The following is a 19032-nucleotide window of genomic DNA, read 5'->3' as shown; positions in this document are numbered from 1 at the left end:
TTTCTCCTCAGCTGTTGGTGATTTCATCAGAACGGGGAACTCCCAGACTATGACTCAGTACATAAGTCACCGGGAGTTGCCTGAGGCAGATGAATCACAAGGCAAGTCTCTGATACAGGATTGGAGCCCAGGCCACTTCTCGCACTGAACAAGGTATTAAAGTCCCTGCATAAGGTAACCCCTGCCCTGTGTACTTGCTGCCCTCTGTTCAGGGACTTTAGCAGGATAGCACACTTGAACTGGCTCCTCAGCTAGAAGAAAGGAGGAAGGGAGGGAAACACAGACATCTCAGTGGAAGAAGTAGAGCTAAGGAGACATCACCTCTCAACCCATAGAGAAAGCAATAAAACAACAGACATAGACCCACCCATCAAAAGAGGCTAGGGCCCCCCTCTGCCCCAAAAAAGAGGCTAGGATAAGCGGCTAAGAGATACAGAGGCAACCCAGATGGAATGGGTTCTCTGCATATGCCCACACATACTTCCCCAAGGAGAGAAGGATCCATGGCTTGGAAGGCTAGCAATTTGGACCTGTCCCTTCACTGGTTCTGTGAGTCATGTGAACCATTTAGGGCCCCATTAAGGTAGGAATACTAAAAGGCAAGAGCTGTTTGGCCAATTTGGACTTGAGTATTCCTTTGTGTTTTCTATTATGTTAAATAAAATCTTTCCTATAATTGATGCCTCATTAGCCTAAGTGATTGAATGGGAGCTGAGGGCACATCTTTTTCTTACTTTTGTGCAGACCTGGATGTAATCCAAATTCTGATGCTCTCTGGGAGAACCCTAGATAAGCTAAAGAGCTACCTAGTGAAAAGCCTCCAGAAATAAATGCAGCCCATATGATCTCAAGTCTGGGGTTCTGAGCCTTGGAGTCATAATGTAATGGACACATGTAATACTTTGATGAACCTGTGATCTCATTGATGAGAAAATTCCTTGTATCACTAAAGAATGCTACGCATCCATGCCTTCTTATCCTGTTATTGTTTTTGTCCATTTCCTTTCATAAATCCATTGTAGAAGAACTACGCAGTGCATTGGAGATCTTCTCATCCAATTTCTTAATGTTTTAAGGATATCAGAACAACACTTTTGCTACATGTTAACCCTCTTTTTTTTTAAATTTATGACTGATCCATGTCTCTTTCCCAATTATATAGGTCTTTGATCATGTTTTTTTATGTCACATCTTAAATGCAAATCATCATTGGTAGAATATATTATAAATCTGTTAAGATCAAGGACTGTTTTATTCTTATTTTTGTACCTCTAGGACTTAGCATATCATGAATGTTTGTTGATAGACTGATGGATAGATTGCGTACTTCAATTTATCATCCATCATATCTCTTTCTATTTTTCTCTGGTCACCTGCAATTTGATTTCTTCTAAAATTATGATATTCCATGATTTGCATGTCTATGGCATCATCAGATTTTTTTTTTGAGGGAAAGGAAGAAGCAATGTAGATTTGTACTTTCACAGGTGGGTTGAATTTCTCTACCAGTGCAAAGCTGGTCTGTAATTTATTGTCTTAGAAAATTGCTTGGGGCACTAAGAAGTTAAATGCTTTTCCCTGGGTCACACAGATCTGGGGACTTAAATCCAGGCTTTCCTGCCTCTCTGTTGTGTTCTTTATCTACTACCCCATGCTGGTGTTTTGTTTTTGTTTTGTTGTTGTTGTTTTAGAGAAACAAGGTGTTTAATGTTAAAGCCCTGCACACTCCAGCAAGGGGCTTGGGGCTGGAGTCAAAGCAGAGGGATAGAGGCAGGAGACTCTCCCAGAGCCTAACAAGGTGAAGAGGATGAGGAAGGCTACCAACAGACAGAAGAGCCCCATAGCTTCAGACAGAGCAAAGCCCAAGATGGCATAGGAGAAGAGCTGCTGCTTGAGGGACAGGTTCCTGGCATAGCCAATGATTAAACTGACAAACACCATCCGATACCTACCCCTGAACCAGCCACACCAACTGTGGCCACCCCAGCCCCAATGAACTTGGCAGCTGTGTCGATGTCCCGGGAAATAGCACTGATCTGGAACTCCCAACGGGCCAGCTGCAGTGGGGTACTGCTGGAAGTGGAAGTGGGCTGTTCAAAACGAATCTCTGACCTATTCAGGACAGATGCAGATACAGGCCTGGCCAGACCCCTGGTACAGCAGCATATCAGGGCTGGAGAAATAAGCAGAGTCCTCGTGGTCTGCATTCTGCTCTATATGCTGCTCCCAGCGCTCCCTTCTGCTGCCCTGCTCCCCGAGACCCGGCACACTGTAGCAGCCACTAGCTCAGCTCGAGGTCTGTTCTTTTTTTTTTTTTGTTAAGGATGGAGGCTTGAAAGTAGGAAGCAGCATGGAATCACTGAAAAATTGATCCAGTTTCCCAAATGCAATCCAGCTTGCTCTCTTCCTCCTATCCAATGCTAATCTAGGCTCTTTATCCAAATGTAGTACTTGTCTAAGATCTATGCACCAATGCTCTACTTCAGTGGACTTTCCCTCCAACTGCAGGTATACTCTGGGCAATAGACATTCTCTATCGACTTGGTTCTTCCTGTCTGGATTGCTAGACTGCGTTCTTATAAATTCTTAATAGATCTTCTTGAAGATACCCATATCACAGGTTTAGAACTGGAAGGGGCTTCAAAAGTAAAACCAAAGGATTGGATTAAGTAATTTCTAAGATCCTCTCTTGCTCTAAATCATATGATCTAATAGGCAGAAGTTGGAAAGAAGCAACCCAAATATAGGGTTGACCTAAGAAAAAAGCCTCCCCAAAATTAGAAGTTTTTATCCAAAGGTGGAGCGGGTTGTGGGTTACCCCTCACTAAGGATGTTAAACAAAGGCTGAATGGCCACCTATCAGCTGTGTTGTGGAGGGGATAACCTTATTCAGGCCTCTTTGGAGCTGCTAAAGTCCCCAGATTCTAGGATTAATTTTGATTGGCAAGAATATGACATCTTTGAGGAGGAGGAAAAAGATACTAAGAAGAAGATGAGGCCAGTTAGGAAATTGGCATGGAAATTGTTTTTCCTGAATTTTTCTTCACACAAGATGTGGATTTCAACACCATAACCAAAATCGAAGACTCAGGAGCGTCTTTATTTCAAAGAGAAAAAAAATGCAGATGGACTACCTGCCCCAACTAATAATAAAAACTGGCATTTACGTAGCACTTTAAGGTTCATGAAACACTTTTTGGTGTAACTTTAATTTTACTTTTTTTTAACTAAATTAATTTTGCCTCTCTCCCACCTCTTCCACCCCATGAAAAAAAATCAAAACCCACGTAACAAACATATCTAGTTAAGCAAAACCACTTTCTGCATTGGCCATGTCTAAAAATGTATGTCTCAATCTACATCTTGAATCTTACACTTTTCTCAGGAGGTACATAGTATATATCATTGTCATTCCTCTGAAATCTTGATTGTTAACCGCATTGATCAGAGTTCTTAAGTCTTTTAGTGTTCTCACAAACACTATACATTTTATATATATAATATATACATATACATATATGTAATACAAATACATATATGTAATACATTTCTATATATTATATGTAATATATTTATATTATGTGTATAATATATTTATATTTTATGTGTATAATATATATATTATATATTCTCTATTATATTCTCATTTGAGCCTTATAACATCTCTGTAAAGTATGTGGTGAAGTAGGTGGTACAAGTATTGCCCCCATTTTATAGTTGAGAAAAATGGGACTGTCTACTGGTTATCTCTTGCTATATATATGTTTTTCTAATGACATCCTTTATACTATTTCTCCTGCACAATTTCTAATTTCTAAAGCATTCTAACTACATATCATACTCTGGAAAATAAGCATTCTTTGATTTCTTGGTCTTTTTAACATTGCACATAAGGAGACTTAATAAACGTCTGTTGAATTAAGTTACTAATATATCGTGTGACTCGCCCAACCCTTACCTCAAAATAAGGATAAGATCTCTATAGTATCACAACCAAGAAGGGTTCTAGTCTGTAGATGTATTTCAAAATGAATTATGAGCCAAGAGTAATGGTGTTCTCAGATCATCCTACAATAAATTCTACTCAAGGAACCCTATTTAAGGAATACATCATTTGGTTCCTGTTCCTGTAATGGTTATATATGGAAATATGTTAGAAATGAGGACTTATACAGTACATGATTATGTGCTCTCTTCCATGTAGATGAAGAGGAGGAAAAGCTTCTGAGTTCTTTGTAGTCTTTCTTTAGTTCTATAAAGTATGAATTAATTACCTTTTGTCCCAGCTTCAAAGGTCCCAACCACCTGCAGAAGCCACTAGCTATAGAACAAAACCATGAAAAAGATTCAGGATCTTGGGGAGAAGATGTGAGGGAAGGAGAAAAGAAGGAGGGAAAGGGGAATTGTGTCCTGCACCTAAGACTTAAAGAATGAAATAAAATGAAATGTATGCCTAACATCTCATTTCTTTCCTTTGAATGTCCTGTGGCTCTTTTTTATACTGGGAGTGTTTATGTGTGCATACTTGTAAATAGCTTCATATAGTAACTGCAGTTATAAGGGTTGGTAATGTCTTTGGAGAAAAATGTGTGGAATTTTAAGGAATTTAAGCAGCAATCTCTAAGACACTAATGATGAATATTGTCTATTGTGGATGTGAGCAGACTACAACACAAAACCACTAAGGGACTCAGAAGAATAATAGCAAAAAGATGTTATCAAAGAAATGAATGCCAAGAAAAGAGGGTGGGCAGGTCACATGGGAAAAGCAGCTGTGCAGCCTGAATGTTCTACCAGTATGATGTCTGGAAAAAGCAAGAAAGTACATTGGATGAGGCCCCTCTGGGAAATTTAAGGTAGAACATGGACAAGAGTCACATAGAATGCAAAGACATGGATGCTTTGTGACCTGCTTTGTTGGAGAGAATATCCAAATCCATGACATCAAAGATCCATTTGATTAGTTCAATATTATTTAAAAAGATAGTAATGACAACTTCATTTCCTTTGGAAAGGCTAATTCTCAAGATGACTAAGAGAAAAAATGGGTACCGTAGTTTACAGGTTTACAATGTCACACAATTCCTCTCAGCCTCAGTTTCCTTATTTGCAAAATTATCATGTTGGACTAGATGATCTTTACAATCCCTTCCAACTCTAAATCTGTGATCTTAATTTGGTTCAGACATCTGATTGCATCAATGTGGGCACTGTAGGCTAAGTCTGACTTGGGCAGGTCCAGTCGTTGAGGGCTGGGTTTGGAAGGAAATGAGATACTTATGAACCATCTAACAGTTAGCAAAAGGAAGTTTACACACTCATAGCATAGAAAGGCTACTCATCAAGGATATAACATTGAATCGGTTCTCTGTCTAAATTTTTGTAATGTTCTTATTTACATTTTCTGATGCAGGCTTTGATCTTGTTATTATATGTCATTGTCCTGAGTTCCTGAAATCAAGCATGGAATGCTTAAGTGATTAATCATTAAGTTAATTTTTTAAGTTTCAAAATAGGCATTTCAGGTATAGAATTGAGTTTCTCTGGTTGAGAGTTTCAGAAGATAGGGTGCCAAGTTCTTGACTATTGAATAAAACAAGGCAAATATGCAGAAATTTAAAATATGCCATTTTAGGAGAGCTCTTTAATTTTTAATCTTGTCTAAAGGACTTTTGGAGAGTTAAATAAAAATAATAATGCCTCACATTTGTATCATGCTCCATAGCATGCAAGCTGTATCAAGATAAATTATCTTGATGAGTATTTTGAGCTTATTGAATGATTTTTTTTTAAATTCAGTAATCCCATTGTTTACTCCCAAAAGGTAAAATATCTGCTCTGGGTCAGAACAAGCCTATTTACCTATTTGGATAACAAAATAAAATTACATATTAAGTTTTTCTTTTTCTTTCAGTTCTCCTTCCAGAAATTCCACTAAATTATACCCACTTGCCAACAAATGGGAGAAAATTATTATTAAAACTGAAATTACTTGATTTTATTAAGCTGGTGATTTAACCTTACAACTTATCTATCTTGCTGTTGAAATACAAAGTCATTTTTTAAAAATTGTCAAAAATCAAAAAGAGTCACTTTAAAAGCACCTTCATCTCTGAAGGGAACTATACTTCAGCTATCATGATGGAAAAACAAAACCATTGGTTTTCCTTTCTCTCTTTTAGAGTGATAAATGAATAAAATGTCCTCCAATTTAAGCCTTAAGCTAAAATAGAATGTACAATTATTTGTAACTTGGTGTGCATCATACATCAGTTTCTTCTTGTTACTAAGCCTCTCCCAAGTTGTGAGCATAGCCAGCTCTTTTTTCCAGGCTACACAATGTATTAGAAAAAATACTGGTGCCACAAGAATCAAGAAAATAAAGAAGTTTTAGAAATTGGGGAAGACTAATGCAAGAGGCAGCTAGGTAACTAAATACTAGCTGTGTGAGTTGGAGTGGTCAATTAACTCTGCCTCAGTTTCCTCATCTGTAAAATGAGCTGGAGAAGGGAATAAAAAAACCACTCCTGCATGTTTGCCAAGAAAACCCCAAATGCAATCACAGAGAACTGGATCTGACTAATCCACCAAACAACAACAATTATATACCTGTTATCTATATCTATCTATTCTCACCTAAATCTAAAAATAACATTTTCACCAAAAAGAAAAATATGCACCCATACATGCTCTTCCTTCCTCATCTCATCCTCTAGGAATTCTTCCAGGATAAAATAAGGGGATAAAATAGTTCTTAGAAGGTTAAAAGATAGGTTTGATAACAAAGACTTCCTGCGTGATTAAGTAAATATTTTTAACTTTAAAACTAAACAGCACAATCAAAGAAGAGTCAACAGTTAAAAGAAGAGTCCTATTATCAAATCTAATACCTGAGTTAAAAGGTTGAATGGCTAAGTCCTTTTTTATTCCTGTGATAAAACTCTAGGGGAAGAATCTAAAATTGGAAAAGTAGGAAGGGGCAAGGTTGTGAGGGGCTTTAAAATATACAATATATGATATACATAATGACCCAAGATCAATGCACTTATTATCAATGTTAACTCCTGAGGACGGATGATGAGATGCACATCAGTCTTCTCTGTAGAGAGGGGGTAGACAATAGCAGTAGAATGAGACCAATACTGTTACACTATCAATGTAACAATTTGTTTTGCTTAACTGTACTAAGTGGTTATAAGACAGGGTTTAGGGTAGTGGTACTGGGAAATGGCAGCAATATATTAAAAAAGAATCAAAATATTTTTCAAAAGAAAACAATTTAAACCCTGGATTTTTGGAATCAGAAGACCTAGGTTTGGGTCATCATTTGCCGTCTTATTAATTGTGGGATTACAACATCTTTGAGCCTCAGTTCCTCATCTACAAATATTTATACTACCTACCTCACAGGCTTACTATAAAGGAAAATGCTTTGGGAACTATAAAGTCCTATATAATACAGTACATTTCAGTTCCTTTCAGTTGTTCAGTCATTTCAGTTGTGTCCAACTCATCAAGACTCTGTTTAGGGTTTTCTTGGCAAAGATACTGAAGTGGTTTGCCGTTTCCTTCTCCAGCTCATTTTATAGGTGAAGAAACTGAGACAAACAAGGTCAATTGACTTGCCAAGAGTCACATAAGTGTCTGAGGCTAGATTTGAACTCAGGTCCCTTGACTCCAGGGCCAGCAGGCTGTATCCACTTCACCACCTGGTTGTTCTTTAATAGATACATAGATGGACAGAGCATATATTAAATGCTTACTGTATGCCAGGCACTATCCTGAACATTGGAGATATAATTAAAAGCAAGCAAGACAGCTCAGGTCTTTCAAGGGGCTTACATTCTAATGGGAGAAGATAACCATAAAAGGGAGCTAGAAGTGAGAGGGGAAAAGCTTATCAGCTGTGGTATTGAGATTGCCAGAAAGTGACTCTGAGGCCTAGTTCCAGACAAGATAAGACAAAAGCTCATCTAGCAAAGCTCAGCTTCCTAGGGATGGAGTCAAAGTTTTTGATGGGAAGGAGATGAGAATTATGGCCAGAGTGTAAACAATGTAATGTGGAAATGGGAAAAATATTAAGACAAAAAGCATTTAATTCTTTTAAAGTTATTTTTTAAAATCTTTCCTTTCTCATCAGGATTGCTATCTCAAAATTGTTTGGGGTCAGGTCTTTTTTTAAAAATGTGTTTTACTTTTTGCCTTTATATCAGTCATTTTGCACTCCCTTCTCTCCAGATTAAATGGTTCTTTGTCTCCCCTTCCTCCCCACTCCCCCAAAAAAGACCAGCTCAGCAAAAATACCAAATATAGAAACTTGCCCTGAAACAACCTCCTAGGACTTGAACTTTCCTTGGCCAAGAGATGACTGGGGTACTGAGAGATTTACTGAAGAAGTACAAGGCAGAAATAGACATGTGTCCCTATAGTATAGGTCTGGTGGAAAGGGGATTGCTTATACAGCACCCTCAAAGTATATTTATTTTTTTGAGGGAGTCCAAACCACAGAGAAGTATTATAAGTTGGAACAGAGAGGAGAATACTGTGTGGGTGCTTGTAGGAAAGAGAAACTTATCAAAATGTCAAGAAGTGAAGGATTTATGGACTTCTAGAGTGTTTTATGTTTCTGTATCTGTTTGAAGGTTCATGTAGGTCCTTTGCATCTTCTGTGTCTTCTGTGTTGTGAAATAAAGATTATCTTGTCTGATATGCATTTAGTACCTTTAGTGCTTGAACAGGAGCTGAGGATCCTTTTAACTACTTTTATGGAAATCTAGACATGATCTATAACCAAACTTTATTTTGGAGATTTTTCCCTGGATTAAACTTCAGGGTGGAGCCATAGTGAGTCAACCAGAAAATTACTTCTTTACTTAGGCCTCCAAAATTAGACCTAATTTATGTGAGTCCAGAGTCTTTGACAGACCCCGAGCACAGATTGTAACATTATTTGCAAAGTGCATTGTAATTATTTTCATCAATAGTTTAAACAATCTTGTAACATGATACTTTTATTCATATCTTAAGGTACAGTGTAGCAGAAAAACAGCATTAGATTTGGAGTTAGAGGACCTGAGTTAAAATCCTAGTTCTGTCACTTGCATCCTTAAACAAGTCATTTTACTTCTCTGGGACTGTTTCTTCTTTTGTAAAGTGAGGGGTGGGGGTGGGAGTTGAACTAGATGACTTCTAAGGTTCCTTCCAGCTCCAAAGCTGATATGTTATAATCTTGTGAAATAGCTATCGAACCAGAGAAAGGTTAACTGGACTTGTCCAATATCATGGAGTACATTAAAAATAATTTTAGCATGCTCATGCATGCTAGTACATATACTTTTCAAAAAATTCAGTCATCAACTATTTTTACCTGCCCTCTAACAACATCTGCTATTATTTAAGTGTCTGGCACACACAGCAACTTGCTCACACAACTTAAAAAACAGCATCTTTCCCCACCTGGCTGCAAAGAAATTGTAGCAGATAAAGATGTTCAGCAGGGAGCCTGCTCAAACTTCAAAGACAATAGCAATGTCTTCAGTTTGGGCTATATTTTGATCCATGTGGTTCTATTTATTCAGCTTCAAAGAGCTGGCAGATGACAGCTGGGGTGGGTTAGCCGATCAATGACTGTGTCAAGGATGGATGTCACTAACCTATTCAGTAAATCTATTTTATTTTAGGTCACATCAACAAGTAGGATGACAACAGATAGTTCTGCAAAGTTGGTGGAAGAAACCACCAAAATTACTTCTGGAATTCTCAAGATGGCTTCCAGGAACAGTCTCCATTGTGTGGTGGTTAAGGTAATGTCACAGTTACCTATGAAGAGGTCACTTAGTCATAGATGCCTAATTTTTAGTTGCCATTGGTGGCTATTAATGTAAGGGATAAGTTTTCTTTGATAAATTGGGGGTGTTTCCTTAAATTTAAAATTCTGAGTGTGCTGGAGGAACAGCTTGTAAATAGATACAACAGATGGTATTGGAATGATGGGATGGAGCAGATATTGTACTGGGGGGAAAAAAGAAAGAAAACCCAACACTCTAAAACATTATAATAAACTTAGAAATTTTATATCATAACAGTAGGATACTGGAGTTTGATCAATTCATATTGCCTTTGGGTTTTGTTTTTGTTTATTTTTTAAGAATTAAGCTGTCCATTCACAACTGATTAAACAATGGTGTGCTGTCACTTTCAGATATAAAAAGTGAATGTATTCCTGATTGGACATTTGCTTTCTCTGAACTGGAAAAGTTGAAGGGGAAAACTGAAATTCAGGAAAGGTTAACACAATGATTACAGTAAGCTTATTAAAATATCTGAAGAGAATTGGTGAAATGTGGTGCTCACTACACTCTGTAGCTTCTGCTCTTCCTTGTTTTAATTGGCAGAGGTAAGTGGGGTGGGGGGTAAGTGGGAGGGAGATGCCCCTCCCAGGTTAAGCTCATCACCTCTAATCTCATCACCCAGGATGCTAACTCAATCCTTGACTGACAACACCTCCTGGATATACAAAACTTCTCCCAATGCCTTCTTTTATAGAGGGCAGAAGTAGGACTTTTCTTCAGCTCATTTCAATCTGCCTCTGCTGCTTTTCCTCATTTCAATTCCACTGAAGATGCCCCCCAATAGGTACCCCCTTATCTCCCTTCTCACCTTCCTGCCTCCTTTTGTGTTGCTTTCCCCCTCCTCCCACCCCACATACACACAATTGAATTGTAAATTCCTTGAAGGTAGGGACTGTCTTATTTATTTATTATGTCCCCAGCACTTAGCACAGTACCTGGTAAACAGCAGAGAATGCTTAATAAATTACTAAACTGGATTGGAAAGCACAGGGTCCCTTAAGACACTCATAGAAAAGAAATCTTGTTAATGGTGGGTTACATGATTTAACAATGTCTAGAATAGACAGGAGTTCAAATCTGGCTTCAGACACAAACTGTGTGACCCTGGGTGAGTCATTTAACCCTGTTTGCTTCAGTTCCTCATCTATAAAATGACATAGAGAAGGAAATGTCAAAGCACTCCAGTATCTTTGCCAAGAAAACCCCAAAGCGGGTCACAAAGAGTTGGACAGGACTAAAACAACTGAACAACAACAGAACAGATAAGCTTCTCCCTTATTATTATTATTAAGGGAGAAAGGAAAGATAAGTTTTTTTTTAAAAAGAAGCACAATTCGTCAGTTCTTAACTCTCCCTTAATGCCATTGTCCATTTGACAGGTATTGTGGATGCATCACTCACTGTACCTAGACCAGTCTGGCAAGATTTTGTATTTTGTCAGCTTGTTTTCAAGGGTCATCTCTAAAATTCTGAATAATCAACACTTGTTGAATGTCATGATCTCAGAGGAACTTTACACAAGAATGTTAGCTAACGTTGATACAGCACTTTAAGGTTTAAAAGATTCTTTATATGTATACTCTTCAATTCCTACAACAAACCCTGGGAGGTAAGTATGTATAGGTATTATTATTATCCTTTTACATATAAGAAAACTGGGGCTCAGAGAGGTTAAGGAAAGCCATACTAGAAGCAACACAATTTTGAGGGCATCCAGGAATTGATTCTTGCGATATGTAAAGAAGGGAAAGAATCCAAAAACATGGCTAAAATCTCACAATTTATAATTACCTTCACAAAAATGCAAATGAGGGTATATGAAAAGCTATTGTTCCATATGCCTACTTTCCCATCTATATAAATTTTAATGAGAATAATCTACACCAGGGGTATAAAGTATGGGCCATTGGGAGGCATATGGTCTACAACATTCTCTAGTGCAGCCAAACTAGATTAAAATGATTGTGAAATATTTAACAAAATAAATAAAAATACCATGAAACTTAGATAATGTTAATATGTGGTTTTCTAAGTCATTATGCAGCCTGGAGGGATCCTTATGCATAGTTGAGTTTTTTTTTTTAAATTTGACACCACTGATCCACACCAACAATGAAGGCATTCTTGAAAAAAGTATTTAAAGGGAAGAGGTAGGGATAAACAATGTAAAGTCTGCTTGTTCCATTGATATCCTAAAGCATCAGCCTCACCAAGTCACTTCCTTGTTTGGGAAGCTTTAATAGCTTCCTAAGGGGCAGCTAGGTGGTGCAGTGAATAGAGGGCTGTCCAGACACTATTAAATTAGTATTTGTCATCAGATGTCTCTTCCCTCAGGGGCAGCTAGGTGGCACAGTGAATAGAGGCTGGACCCGGAGTCAGGAGGACCTAAGTTCAAATTTGGCCTGGGCCAATTTCAAATGTGACCCGGGGCCAGTCACTTATCCCTGTTTGCCTTAGTTCCTCATCTGTAAAATGAACTGGAGAAGGAAATGGAAAACCACTTCAATATCTTTGCCAAGAAAACTCCACACAACCGAAACAATTTGATAATGACAAAAAACACTTCTAAGATAAAATACAACTTAAATACAACTTCCTCTGTGTAACATTTAAAGCCCTTCACAATCTGACTCTAACTTACCTTTTCATGCTCTTTATAAATCGGTCTCCCTCAGGCATTCTACATTTCCACCAACTTAGCTTACTTGCCACTCCTGGTAAATGACATTCCCTCATCCATCCATATGCCTGGAATGAGCTCTCTTACTTCTCCTTCTTGGAACCTCTAGCCTTCAAGCCTCAGCTCAAGGATTACCTCTTCCTGACCACCCCCACCCCCACTTCCTTTTGTCAGTTCTTTAACTTTACTTAGTTGTGTACATGTATACAACACACTGTCCTGAAATTACTTTGTATTTATTCTACATCTATTTGTATATATATTATGTTTCCCTAGTAGAATGCAAGCTACTGGAAGGCAGGGACAGTTTTGTTTTTGTCTTCTTATTCTCAGGTTTAAATGTTAGACATCACATGGTTCTGGGCACATAGTAAGTGGTAAATATTTATTTAGTTCTTTGAAATCAATCTGATTGAGTCCATGCAATGAAAAGGAAATATGATAATCTTCAGCATGCTGAGTAAACCCCCTGTGCTAAATTTATGCAAAGACGTAGCTGAGAGTAGCATAGGCATGTATGAGGTACAATTTGTATCCCTGTAGGAAATATTTTTGATTGGGAGATGACAGAGCCATTGGAAAACTGGAGCTTACACATATATGAATGCCCATGAAATAGATGTATCTGAGCTAGTGATTGAACAGGGTTTGTTTGTTTTTTCATTTCTTAAAATTTATGTTACCCTGTAAAGAAGAAAAGGAATTACTGTAATGAAAAGAAAAATTATTACTAAAATAATGTATTCACAAAGAACTCTGGACTCATTTTCTTCTCCCTAAATGATAATTTAGGTAAAAAAAACACTTGGCAATACACTTGCAGATTCAAATTTAGAATGGAGAAATCTTTATAATGACTTTTTAAAATAAGATCAGGCCCAATCTCTGGTTTGCAAATTTTGATTTCTTGAGTTATCTAAGGGGAACACTGACAATTTGTGGTCTAATTTTATGTGACATACATTTCCCACAGGTAACCAAGACATAAAAAAAGTCTATAAAAAAGCTTTGTATTTTTATTAACTGATAGAAAAAAATTCCAATTGTGCGATCTTATCCATTTCATGTGCTAGTTTTAATTTTATTAATGAATATGACAGGAAAGTTTGCATACTAGTTCAGTTTTTGGAGATTAGATAGAATTAAATTGAAAATATTTCCTTACTATACTGTATCTTTGATTAAGAATATCTGACAAAGAATAATCATCAGCAGCAATGTCAGTATAATCTTTCATGTATATGAACTTCAACTAAAGAATTCAAATTCTGTTCTTTTTAGTTACCCTGTTTTTGAAAAGTCTTTGACAAAGCAAAATACACTTCTTAAACATCTTTCCCTCTCCTCTCCAAATGTGATTAAGACAAAGGGTGGTACAGGCATTAAAAATGCCGATTAATTTTTCACAAGGATTTTTTATAGTCAAAGATTTTGCTGCTCTCAGTATGTAGCTATGTACAGGCAAAGTGCAAACTTTTAATGTACTTCAAATATTCTGCAGAAATTGAGGCCATATAGCATCCCATATGGCACATCTTTTGGAAACATTGTTAGGCAGTAGAAAGGCCAAGGGAACTTCCTGTTGCCATGTTTTTAGGAGGAGGAGGGTTCTATTTTTATTTTCAAAAATCAATCAGCTAGGCATCTTTATTATAATTGTTCCAATGATAAGGGGAAATATTCCTTTTCTCCATAAGATGGGGAAAGAGGTTTGGGGAAAATGGGAATGGAACCAGAGGTCTTTCTACTTTCTTTGGTTAGGTGTTCTTCCTCTTCAAATTGATTCCAATACTCCATGTCATTCCTCCTAACACCGGCCCCCTCCCAAAGGTAAGAAAGCTTAAATTTCATCCACTTGTCTATAATCGATTGTTTGTCTAAAACATGACATGAGGTTGAAGAATTTAACCTGAAGACATTCAAGGCAGATAAGGTACAGTAGAGAGAGTGCTAGATTTAGAGTTAGAGTTCAAATTCCTGCTGTGATGCATGCTATCACTATGACCTTGGGCCAGTCACTTAGCTTTTTCAGGCTTCAGTTTCCTCAGCCATAAAATGAGGGAGTTGGATTAGGTGACTTTGAAAGTCCCTTCTATGTCTAAATCTGTGATCCTATGATAGTTGTTTTGAATATTTGAAGGACTGCCACATTAAAAAGTTTAGATTTGTTCTGCTTGGTCCCAAGGGACACCATGAGAAACAATGGGTAGAAGCTTCAGAGAGTCACATAGGAGCTTGATGAAACGGAAAACTTCCTAACAAAGACAACTCTCCAAAGGTGAACACGTACATCTTGTAGAGGTAATAGGTTAGCCATCACTGAAACACTTCAGTAAAAGCTGCATGTTCACTAGTTGGCTGTGCTGTGGAAGGAATTCTTGTTCAGGTATGGAGTGGGAGGCCTCTGAAGTCTCTGTTACTATGAAATACTTTTTTGTCTCTTCATAAATACCATTCTATGATAAGAGTCCTTTATCTTTTACAGTTTAAAAGATAATTCAGAGGGTCTGGAACATCAGTGGAAACTTCCTGGATGAAGTGAGATTTGAGCTAGGCCTTGAAGGATGGGTAGTTTTGTTTTTTTTTTTAAGTCAACAAACACTTTACTAAGCTCCTACTGTGTGCAAAGTATTGTTTACATAGAACAACAATTAGCATTTCATGCAGAAGGGGTAAATGTCCAGGGTCATACAGAAAGTAGGGGTACATTAAGCAATATATTAATCCCTGTCTCCTATGCAGGAGAGTTTTATCTTAATAGATACTGAGACATTCCTGAAGAGGACATTTCCTCATCACCTGTGTACAAAACAGCCTCAAGGACGTGGGAGGAAGAAGGTGCTCTAGAAGACTTGGCTGATGCATTATGATGGGCAATTGAGGCAAGGGGCTTGGCTCAGCTGAATCAATTAGAGATGCCCTCATGCTTATCCTTATTTAATATCCTTCTCTAGCTATGGTTAAGTGAATTTTTTGTTAACCATTAAATGATGTACAAGAGTCTCATTTTGTTCCAGTATTGAACCTATGCTTACTGGAGAACTAGCCTGGTTCTGTAAAATACTTTTTTTATCTCTTCAAAAACACCACCCTATAGGGATGTGTTTTATAGTTTGTTTGGAATTTCATAGTTTACAAGAGAACTCAGAGGGTCTGGGTACATTAGAGAAGACTTCTTGCATAAAGTGAGATTTGAGCTAGGCCTTGAAGCCTCTTACTACATACAAAGCACCATGCTAGATACTAGGAATTTCAAAGTTTAAATAAGACGACATTGTTAATATCTCCTGTAGAAAGGATACATAACTTGTCCATGGTCACCAAGGCAGCAGGGGTATGAACCAGAATTTGAATTCTGATTTTCTGACTCCAAAAGCAATAGCCTTTTTTAATATAATTTTGCTTTCAATGAACAGAAACTTCTCTCCCTTCCACCCTCCCAGGATGGACAAGATTTGAAAAATGTGTATGGAAGTAGGGTATATTCTAGGCATAGAGAAATGCATGAACAAAGGCATTGGGAGGCAAGAAGAATCAAGAGGTGCATTCTGGAAATAGCCAGAAGTCCAATTTAGCTCCTGGAGAATAAGATCAATAGAAGGGAGTTGTGTAAAATCAGGTTAGAAAGGAACAATTTGAAGCTGTAAGGGACCTTAGAGATTATCAGTTTCAAACTCTTCATTTAACCAATGAGGAAACTGGTGTCCATAGAGGCTAAATTGTCCAAAATAAGTCAAGAAAAAAATAGCAGAGCCTTGATTTGAATTCAGTTCTTTTTGACTATTAACCCAGTGCCGTGATAACTCTTCTACACCATGAGTTAGAGCTAGATTATGGAGGGCCCTAAATACCAGACTAAGGCTCAAAGGATCATACTGGAAGGAATTGGAAGGAACCTCAGGGGTCATCTAATCAACACCTATATTTTACAAATAAGGAAACTGAGCTGTAAGACAATGGTTTCCATTTAGTGATGTGTGAATCCCTTGGGAATTTACAATGATGATCCAAGGGTTCTTGGTGAAAAAAAAAATTCTTTAGTGGCACCTTAAGTAACAAATAATTGCTTGATTGTGTTATAAATATGTGTGTATATGTACACACATAGTTTTTTTTCCCCCTTAATGATAGCATGTGCATGTTTTAAGCATCATAGATTTACTTCTGTAGTGATTTGAAATTATCATGATCATTTATACAATGCTTTTGGTTTTCATGCAGCAATTACATGAAACTCTGAGCCTTCTGATTAAGGGCAATGTGTTCTTACTATTTCTCAACCTGTCATCTGCATTTCTAAATCACCACAAGAATTTGACATTCAAGTGCAAACTGATTCTGCACATTGTACTAGAGTAGCTCTCTCCTTCCCCTCTGATAGTCTATAATCACACCTCATCAGTTGTGTAATCATGTGATCAAGATGTTAGGAACATTTGCATTCTTGCATAGCAAATATCAGACTATTTCAAATCAACTATCACTGGGCATATGTATTACAAGCCATCTTGAAACTATTATGGACCACCACAAACATTCTGCAGAAACAAACTTTATATTGATTTTCATTTCAGTATTAAGGTTGTTTTCAGATTGAAACTTATCCACTTAAATTACTTGTCTTCTATTTGGTAGATTTTCAAATGAACTAGTTGGTGACACTGGTCAGTCAGTCATTCAGTAATTTCTGTAAGAATGTAGACAATGTGCCAGTGGTAGAAGAAAAGAAGTAACTTCTGAAGAGATTCTTTGGTTACAAAGGTTAGTTTGAATATAAACATTGTTAAAAATAAAGCAATATATACTATCACACTTTAAGTACATTTATTATGTAATTCAGTGTTTGTTGTTAGCCAGAAGAAAAGCTAGAAAATATTTCATAGTGTAACTAGTCACTCATTTTCATTGATTGATTTAGGTAACTAAAAATTTAAAGGAATCAATCTCCAGCACTCAGCAAGAGAATTTGTAAACTTCTCCTACCATTTCCCACAGTGTTTATCTGAATGAACATTTTCACATTATTCTTGTGGTAGATCAAAATACAGGAATTAACTCAATCTAAACCGGAATGAGACAGTGTTTATCTGGGGTTGAATCAAATACTGCAAACTCTTATTCAAATAAAAAAGTCTAGCATTGAAATTAAGTTTATACATTATTATATTATGTTAGAACTCTTCTAAGCTGTAACTTAATTTCTTTTAAAAAATATTACCTTTTTTCAACAAAATTTGTAAAATAAAGAAATTTAATATGAAGTCTTGCAGATAATAGTAAGCATATAAAGTTTTGCTAGATTACTTATTTTAATTCTGTCAAGATATTAGGTGACACCCAATTTTCCAGAGCTAGGGCCTAGCAAGCAAGCTGTGCCCTGAGCTTGGCATAACAACAATCCCTTCTGTATACCTTCTAGAACTGATGGTCTCTGACCTTGGGGAAGCACCAACAGGCCCAGACATGAAGACTTTGCTATGAATGGACTTTTTGTCACTAGACAACCTTATCTTATTGTTGCTGTTGTGCCTCACTACTGTTGCTGCACTACGATGCTTGACTTTGTCCAGCCACAAGTATATAAATCAATTTTCAACCACACTAAAGCAGATCCCCCCGATAGGGGTGGGGGGCGTGTGGCCCTGGCACATGTGTGTAATCTGTCTCCTTGCTTGAAAGCCATTTCCCTCACTTTGAAATTAAACTTCTGTTTGAATTCTGACCCTCCTGTCTCTGGTGTGCTCTGTTTGGCTCTAGCCACCCGTAGGTTAGAGGCTGGTTAGGTTCGGTTTCCAATTCTCATGGGATGTCTTACTTAAAATATTCTTAATTGTTTTATTATTTTATATTTAAAGTTTTCATAATTATCAGTAGAATAAAATTTCATGTTTTATAATTATACATTTTACTTTGAAGCTTTTTTGGGCAGAAGTTGATGTTGTAAACACTTAATGACTAAATCTAAAAGAATATTACAAGTAGGATATTAAATTACCCTGAGGGTTTACAACAGATTTTTGTTGTGATGTTATATCTGGTTCTTGGAACAAAAAACATCAGAAACCACTGGCATAGGGAGATGAAGTGACTTGTCCAAAGCTACAGCAGTAATATTTATGTCAGAACCCTGATACACTGACTTCAGGACCAATGAAGGCTCTTTCTATTGTACTGTGTGACCTAAGCAATATGGAATCATAGAAGGTTTTGGTTTTAGAGCAGGGGAATGCCATAATCAGATCTGTACATTAAAATGAATGTGGCAATGAAATATTGTGGGGAACGGGAAATCCTGGGAGAGTAGAGGTTGGGAAGAAATTAAAACAAACAAATGAAAAAAGCCGAACTAAGGCTATATTCCTGGAGAGAGAAAATGAGGGTTGGAACTAAGAATCTTGGACCTAGTCTGCATTTTGGCACTGCCCAGCAACTTTTAGAGAGGCAAAGCCCCCTCCCTAATGTATTTACATTTATAAATATCTCTGAGGAGGAGGGAAACAA

At 37.2% G+C, this 19032-nt stretch overlaps 1 long non-coding RNA gene and 1 pseudogene across 1 annotated transcript; one reads left to right on the top strand and one right to left on the bottom strand.

The window, feature by feature from the left end:
• Positions 1–1710: 1710 nt before the first annotated feature.
• Positions 1711–2207, bottom strand: LOC114036430 (annotated as a pseudogene).
• Positions 2208–14299: 12092 nt separating this feature from the next.
• On the top strand, positions 14300–18213 carry LOC114036500. Its single transcript, XR_003568332.1, has 3 exons — positions 14300–14361; positions 17167–17292; positions 17951–18213. It is a non-coding gene; the product is annotated as an uncharacterized LOC114036500 (long non-coding RNA).
• Positions 18214–19032: the final 819 nt, after the last annotated feature.

Source organism: Vombatus ursinus, unplaced genomic scaffold (assembly GCF_900497805.2).
Source record: "Vombatus ursinus unplaced genomic scaffold, bare-nosed wombat genome assembly UNPS02009835.1, whole genome shotgun sequence".
Lineage (NCBI taxonomy): Eukaryota > Metazoa > Chordata > Mammalia > Diprotodontia > Vombatidae > Vombatus > Vombatus ursinus.
Note: the sequence above shows the minus strand (reverse complement) of the source record. Positions and strands in the feature narration are given on the sequence as shown.